Source organism: Phasianus colchicus, chromosome 4, assembly GCF_987193195.1.
Source record: "Phasianus colchicus chromosome 4, bPhaCol1.hap1.1, whole genome shotgun sequence".
Lineage (NCBI taxonomy): Eukaryota > Metazoa > Chordata > Aves > Galliformes > Phasianidae > Phasianus > Phasianus colchicus.
Window position 1 is genome coordinate 3558929 of NC_143439.1, and position 7991 is coordinate 3566919.

Genomic DNA, 7991 nt, shown 5'->3' on the forward strand with positions numbered 1-7991 from the left:
GTTAAATGGACAGACCAGGAAATGAAACTCTCCTGTGAACTTTATCCACAGAGCAAAATTTGCATATAGAACTCACAGCTCCTTTTTCTCACCCTGAGCCTGCACCTATTAAGTGAGATGGTGGCCCACTTGTTACACCCCAGAAGTTCTTCTTGCAACCTCTTCATCCAGAATCTTGACCAGTGTCCTCTTTGGTTTCCACTGGTTTTAATGATGTGTCACTTTGAATATCCTTATATCTATTATGGCTGTGGAAGTTTATCTTGAGTTTAATTTGAGTAAGAATCTAATCTCAGAGGATGATTCTTCTCTTTCTCCTGCAGGCAATCATGATGGTGGTGGTGGGAATTGATTTCAGAAAGACTTGGTAAAGAAACTTGATGTAGTTCCCTCACCACATCCTTCTCTCTAAATTGGAGAGGTATGGAGATTTGAAGGATGGACTGTCCGATGGATTAGGAATTGGCTGGCTGGATGCAGCCAAAGGGCTGTGATCAATGGTTCTGTGTCAGGGTGGAGGCCGGTCACAAGCGGTGTCCCTCAGGGGTCGGTCTTGGGACCGGTGCTCTTCAGCATCTTCATCACTGACACAGATGGTGGCATCGAGTGCACCCTCAGCAAGTTTGCAGATGACACCAAGCTGAGCGGTGCAGTCGATATATTGGATGGAAGGGAAGTCATCCAGAGGGACCTGGACAGGATGGAGAAGTGGGCCCATGTGAACCTAATGAGGTTCAACAAGGCCAAGTGCAAGGTGCTGCACTTGAGCTGGGGCAATCCCAGGCATTTATACAGACTGGGTGAAGAACCCCTTGAGAGCAGCCCTGCGGAGAAGGACTTGGGGGTCCTGGTGGACGAGAAGCTGGACATGAGCCAGCAGTGTGCGCTTGCAGCCCAGAAGGCCAACTGTGTTCTGGGCTGCATGAAAAAAGGGGTGGCCAGCAGGGAGAGGGAGGTGATTGTCCCCCTCTGCTCGGCTCTTGTGAGGCCCCATCTGCAGCACTGCGTCCAGGCCTGGGCCCCCAGCACAGGAAGGACGTGGAGCTCTTGGAGCGGGTCCAGAGGAGGGCACTGAGATGGTCAGAGGGCTGGAGCACCTCTCCTGTGAGGAAAGGCTGAGGGAACTGGGGTTGTTTAGCTTGGAGAAGAGAAGGCTCTGGGAAGACCTCATTGTGGCCTTCCAGTGCTTGAAGTGAGCTTATAAACAGGAGGGGGAACGGCTGTTTACAATGGTGGATAGTGATAGGACAAGGGGAAATGGTTTTAAACTGAGACTGAGGTTTAGGTTGGATATTAGGAGGAAGTCTTTCACCCAGAGGGTGGTGAGGCACTGTTCACAGGTTTCCCAAGGAGGTTGTGGATGCCCCATCCCTGCAGGCATTCAAGACCAGGCTGGATGTGGCTCTGGGCAGCCTGGTCTGCTGGTTGGCGACCAGCACATAGCAGGGGGTTGGAACTGGATGAGCACTGTGGGCCTTTGCAACCCAGGCCATTCTATGATGATTATATGAAAATGTTGAACACTCAAATCTTTGCATGTGGGATAGATTTCATAACAGATTTCTTCATTTCTCTTTCAAGCCTGTTAGTAATAATGCATTTTTCTTAGACTGACATTTTTCACTGTTATATTATTACATGCAATAATGTTATACTGTCACTTCCAAAGACGTAACAAGTACATCTTGACTATAATTAAGTTTCTAGTCATTTCTAACAGATAATGTTCCACAACTTTTTTGTATCATAGAAACTTTCTCCTCTTACCTGTTCCAAAAATGCATATGACCACCATTAGCTCATTTGTTCTCATTCCAGTACTATTTTACAGCACTTTTCTTTCTTTAGTTTTTAACCCAGAGGACGTATCTACAGGGATTAAATTTATACTCATTTAGGCTCCATTTTCTTCCTGTGCAAAATTATCTGAAAATTTTTTCTGTCTAATTATATGGACAGACTTCATATACCTTCTTCTAATTGTCCTTTTAGTGGTTCCCTACTTACACTGAAGTTTTAAAATTATTGCCCAGAAAGACATATGGGGTTTCAGGTTAACATTTTTAGTATTATTTTTACAGCAGAAGAGAACTCTTCATGGGGTTTGTGAACAGAGAAGTGGACAGCTAAGGATTAACAGACCTCTTCATGTCCTAAACTGGGCTCATTAATCTTAACAGAGCTGAAAGAAGTTAAGGAGAGGACATAGCAGCTTTTTAGAAGCTGAGCTGGGAAAAAAAAACTGACTTGCAATACTTCAGATGCTTCACCCTTCTAAGACTGTAACCTGGCAGGAGCAGGAGAGCTTCTGCTAAAATATGACCACTGAAATATGCTGCCCTAGCTAGGGTCAATCTGAGAAGGAGTCAATTAAGTAATACGAAGCAAAGTCTGAAGTCTGAAAGTATCTTCAAGGTTTGAGGATGTTCTGGAGCGGAGCTGTGGCACCAGAGAGGGTGAAGCTCTTAGTGTTTGAAGTGAAAGAGCAACTCAGAAAGGATGATTAATATGCAGAAAACATATATAAGAGGACAACGTGTTTTTTTGATGTTTAACATACTTTTTTAAAGTACAATTAAACTAATGTATCATAGGGGATCCCTTGTGGGAAAGAGAGTTGAAATTGAAACTGAATGTGAACGTGTTCAGTCTCTTCTATGAATAAGTCACGGTGTCATAAATATTTTTCCTTAAGAATAATTTCTTAAATAACCAAAACATGACTGAATGATTTTAGTCTCAGACCACAGTGTCCCAGCCAAAGTCCAGCTCACACTATTAGCACTGCCACTTTCCCTGTAACTTGCAGTGGAAGCGACAAACTTCCTAATTTTACTTGAAGACCTTGTGGGTCCTGCTGACATCTGCTATGTAACGTGCCAAACAGGCACCTCTGATGAATGGCTGATGTAGCTATTGCATGCTGCCTTCTGATAGGGAAGGAGCTCTTTGGGAGGCATTACATACAATGTAAAATGGTATTTACTTGTTCTTGGAGTAAACAAAAAATCTTTATGTAGCGTTTATATTATTTCCATAAAGAAATTTATCCTTTAGTCATCAGCACATGGTACATTTGATGACATTCTAGACTGAAGCGGAAGGTTCAGTGGCTGTTTGTAGTTCTGTCATCTCTTTTGTTTATATTTCTGTTAAGAAAATGTCACATTTTGTAGTAGAAGTGCCTAGATCTCATCAATGCCACAGCTGCGTTGTTTTGATTACTTTAAGTAAGATCTACAAAAAAAAAAAGTTCTGAGTACCTGCTTGTTCCTGCTTATTCTCAACATTCAAATAAAAAGCACCACATCATGACAAAAACTGGGTGTAAATGTTGGCTTATGCTGAAGAAATAACGTGATTATTGATGGTTCATTTATAAAAATGGTTACGTTTTTCTTGTGCTCTTATAAGGAAGCTCTCCCAGCTGGGCTCTCAGCTTGACTTAGTTCACTTAAGTTGCTCTAAGGAAATTTTGCTCTGTGAATCCGAAAAGAACTGAGCTGCAAGGAATTGACAGAGACAAATTCTTAGAGATAATAAGAGGTAATATACAAACAGGGCAAGTAGCAGGAGATAGGCTAATCAGCAGCTAATCCTTCCACGCACTCCCACACCTCACTAGCAGGTTTTCGGATTGCTGCAACAATAAGAAAAAAAAAGTGTGTGTATATTTGTGTATATATATACACAAATGTGAGTGAATCCTGTTCAAGCTGAATGTCTCTGTGGTCAGGGAGGTGGCACCAGGCATGTTTTCTGATGTTTGCCTCTTCAAATAGTGTTGCCTGCTCTTTTTTTCTGGTTGATGCTCCCTATCCAAGCTGTAGTTTGTGTTCTGAGAGCACTAACAGCCCTCCAACATTTTGACCTTTTTTTTTTTTTCTGAAGAGAAAGTTCATTTCTGAAGAGCCAACAACAAATACTTCTGTAATCTAAATAATTCTTTTCCAAGACTCTTTTCCATTATTTTTCCAAAAGAAAATAAACTGTCATCTTGCCTTGTAAACCTCTCATCATTCTGATCGTTCTCCTAGAGTTTCTATTTGTCTTTTCTTTAAGAACACATTTCAAACTGAATGTTGTCTTGTCGACTGAGATTCCACCATTATAACTAAAAGAATAACCCCTTACTGATGTACTTACTAAAATATCCTGCAGTGCCATGTTGTCTTTCCTGCAACAATGTTAGCTAGCTGATTAACTGATCTTTTTTGGTTCCCAATGACAGCAAAATTATTTTCTGCCATGCTGCTTCATCTGTGCTTCTGTCTCCTAAAAGTACAGTTTTAGTTCCTCTTTCAGCTTCCACCTTTTATTTCTGGGCCGTCTGTTTGACGTACCAATACCACGTTGATCCTCTTCTTTAGAGCTCCTGCAAAACCATTCAAAACATCTGCCTGCATGTTCTGTACACGTGCATCTCCTCCTTTCTTCCCATAGGACAGCTAACCACACTTGCTTTGGTTTATGACGAGACGTATACAATGAAATTCTCCAAGTCTTTCTTCTTGGTTGTAAGAATGTCAGAGAGACTTGTATGATGCCTTCCTGCAGTCAGCTGTCTAGTTTGAGGTAGAACATTTAGCTTGTTCCCCTTGCCTCCCCATGAAGTAGGAGGCATGAGAATTCATTAAGACATAAAAGACACAGAAGGGGAAATAACTTCAAAGATAACGTTTAACCAGAGAAGTAGTGTGCTTTGTCTCAGAAACTTTTTCTCTTTTATGTGATACTTCAAATAATTAAGAATTCATGGAAGAAAATCACAATGTCGTTGATAGTTTATTTATTAAACTTGATAGCATTTCAGTATTTAGGATCTCCTGATATCTTCTGGATTTGCCAATAAAATCCTTGGACAATGGTAACACATAAGGACTTGCTTGCAGCAGAGAGGTTGCAACAAGCAATACTTTGTTCTTTTGTGATCCGAAATCACTTTATTAGGAATTTCTGTAGGTCAGTTCACTGGTTTCATAGCTAAAGATACAAAAGGCAATTCTACAGTGCTTAAATGAAAGCTATTACCTAAGCTAACACTACTGTTGTGAGGGTGTGAGTAATTGTCAAAACCTAACTGAGTTTATGTTGGAGCTGAGATTGATGTAAAGCATAAGAGAATTGAGAGGAAAAACTCCTCCTGCTCTAATCAAAGTCTGTTTCAACCATTTGTATTCTCAGCTGGGTCATAAAGATTAATACAGTCCTCATACAGCACACTCTTCTGTGATATGTCTTTGTTCCTGAGGCTTCTGTGAAGCCTCCATATAAGTGATACTATTAGAATTTTACAACCTCATAGTCCAGGATATCAGATATACATAGGCAGCTCTTTTGTTTTGGTCTCCAATAATTGACACAAACAACCTTCAATGTAGTGATGAATAGAATTAGGGTGACTGTCTGAGAGTCTCACATCTATTTTTTCTATTGACATTTTTGCCAAATCAGCTGCAATTTTGAAATCTTAGCTGAAAGAAAAATGTCGTGGCTTTATGGATTCCACCATTCTTGCATGGTTATGGATGAATTTAAACAGTTCAAGCTTCTGTTTGTCAAATGAAGAACACGCTTAATTTTACTGACTTACAAAACTGAAATTATTTAATTAATTCAAAATACTCATCCACAAGTGCTCAAAATTCTTTAAATAAGAAATGTAACTTTTTATTTTATCCTAGCTCATTTTTTTTTAAAAAAAGAAAAATAGAAAAACTTAAATACTTTAAAATTTGCCTCCATTTCTATTTTAAGAGAAAATTTAATGAGATTTCCTCTTTTCTGTGAATTGTGTTTCTCCTGTACTGAAACTAAAAAGCAAGAGTTGAAGCCTTATTAGTTCACCTTGTTTGCTATTAATCAGTCATAAAGTTTTGCACTCGGTGTACTGAATCTGTTGCTGAACTCCAGGCAATTTAATATTCTCTTTAACAGTTTTGTGTGGTTGATGATTTAATAGCTAAAATAACCCCATCAGAATTCTTGCCTTTAATGTTCCAGCTTGAAAATTTACCATTCTTTAGCGGATTAAAGAGGACAGCATGTTTTCTTGTACTTTGTCAAACATCTCATCAGACCAACACCACTGAATTTTCACAAATCTTAAACTATGAAAGCACCATCATCTGCTTTGTTTCAAAATCTTTTTATAGGTTTTAGCATAGAGGACAGTTTCCTGGAAAAATGAATGTGAAGCCTTAGCATGCTCTGCTCTATTAAAATCTAGTTTAAACTCCATTGTGGTTAATGGGGATAGTTTTCTGCTACCTTTGACAGGAACTAGGTCTGATCTCAGCCCCCTCTGCTCTTGCCCCAGAGAGAAGGGTTATGGGTGTATATAAGGACTTATTGTCCCACTGCTGTGAATGATGACTGAAAATGTAGTCATTTCCATTGCCTATTCTATGTCGTGAAATAAAATAAGAAATTTTCTTCTACTGGGAAATAAGGGTCTCTTTTACTGTGTTTGACTGGTCAGAATATTGCATGTTGTGAGATGACAAAGTGCTCTTATTACAGCATCACCATAGCTGCTCCAAAAACAGCACAGTGCATGATTCCATTTGTTTAGTTCCCCCTCTCTCTTGAAATGGAGGAAATGCAATGCTATTTTTAGTTTACTTCAACTATGCAAGGATCTGAAAAAGTTCACTGAAGGGAAGAAAAAATAAAGGCAGCTCCAGAAGGATTTACAATTCCTAGCAATTTGTACTCTTTCCAGCATGTTTTGGCATGGGTAAGAACCCAATCAGTATATTGTACAAAGACAAAAATCTTCTGAAGCAATTACTCGACAAATGGTGTGGCTCAAGAAGACAGACTGACCCTAAGCTGTACAAGAGAAGAGTGTTCTTTCCAGTAAAACTAGTAAAAATGGCAAATAGCTAAAGACTGTAAAGATGGGCATGTAACAGAACCACCGTTAGGCAAGCATCTGTCTTTGTTGTAATGGTCTGGTGATTCCTACAGCAAGAAGGAGAGGCAGCTGGTCCAGCTGTGGGATGCCCCTCTGCTCCCCACCTGCAGACCCAAAGGCAGCTGCTGATGGGCTCCTGGAGAGGAGGAGAGTTGGCTGTTGGCTAACTGTTGGCTAATCTCCAGTTCAGCTATTTGTCTGAAGTCTCTTTGCTCTTTCACGTGGCATCCTCAAATGAGTACCCAAGACTAATATTAGTTCACAGTAAAGACAGAGATTTACTGGAGATCTATCTGAAATTTTTCTGAGGCATACTGTTATTTTCATTTGCTGCTGTAAGTCACCTAGTTATTGGCAAATTAAAAGCAATGGAAGAGAGAACTGCTGAACAGCTAGTTTGGGAGATATTTTTGTTCAAATCTTTCTCTCTTTTCCACTTCCTTCTGCCACAACATACCTCATACAATTGGATTGGAGATGTTCTATCTTTTGAGCCAGGTTAGTTGCCCAGAGCCTCCTCTCCCAGCTGAGCCCAATGAAACTTTCTGCACTTCCCACATCTTTCTCTCAGCATCTTGCTTGGTTTTCTGGTTAAAACAGTAGTCTGCTGTGAATGTTATGCCTCACATTTTCCTTCCATATCCCTAAGCACTGGAAAGTAACAATTTTCCAAGTATCTAAAAATGTAGGCCTCGAAATGCTGAATTTGTCTAGTTTCCAAAGAAATGCCACAGGTTTCTAGAGATAGATGAGGCTGGACAGCTTCCCTAAACTCAGCCATTCTTTTGTTCACATTCATCTTCCTGACAAATGCCAGAGCTTCAGTGACCTTTCTTTTTCTCCAGTCAGAAAGAGATGTGACAACAAAGGGTTGACTCGATATGCATTAATAAATAATGCATTTCCTAATAAAACTTTTTAATAACCTCAACTAGAAGAGATAAACTGCACACAGGTGTTCTTTTTAAATGGCAAATTCTGTACGTTAACTCCTCAGGCACTTTTTAATTATATTCTGTTACCTTGAGGAAAAAATTGTCATTTGATTTTATTCTATGTTTAACTTAACAGT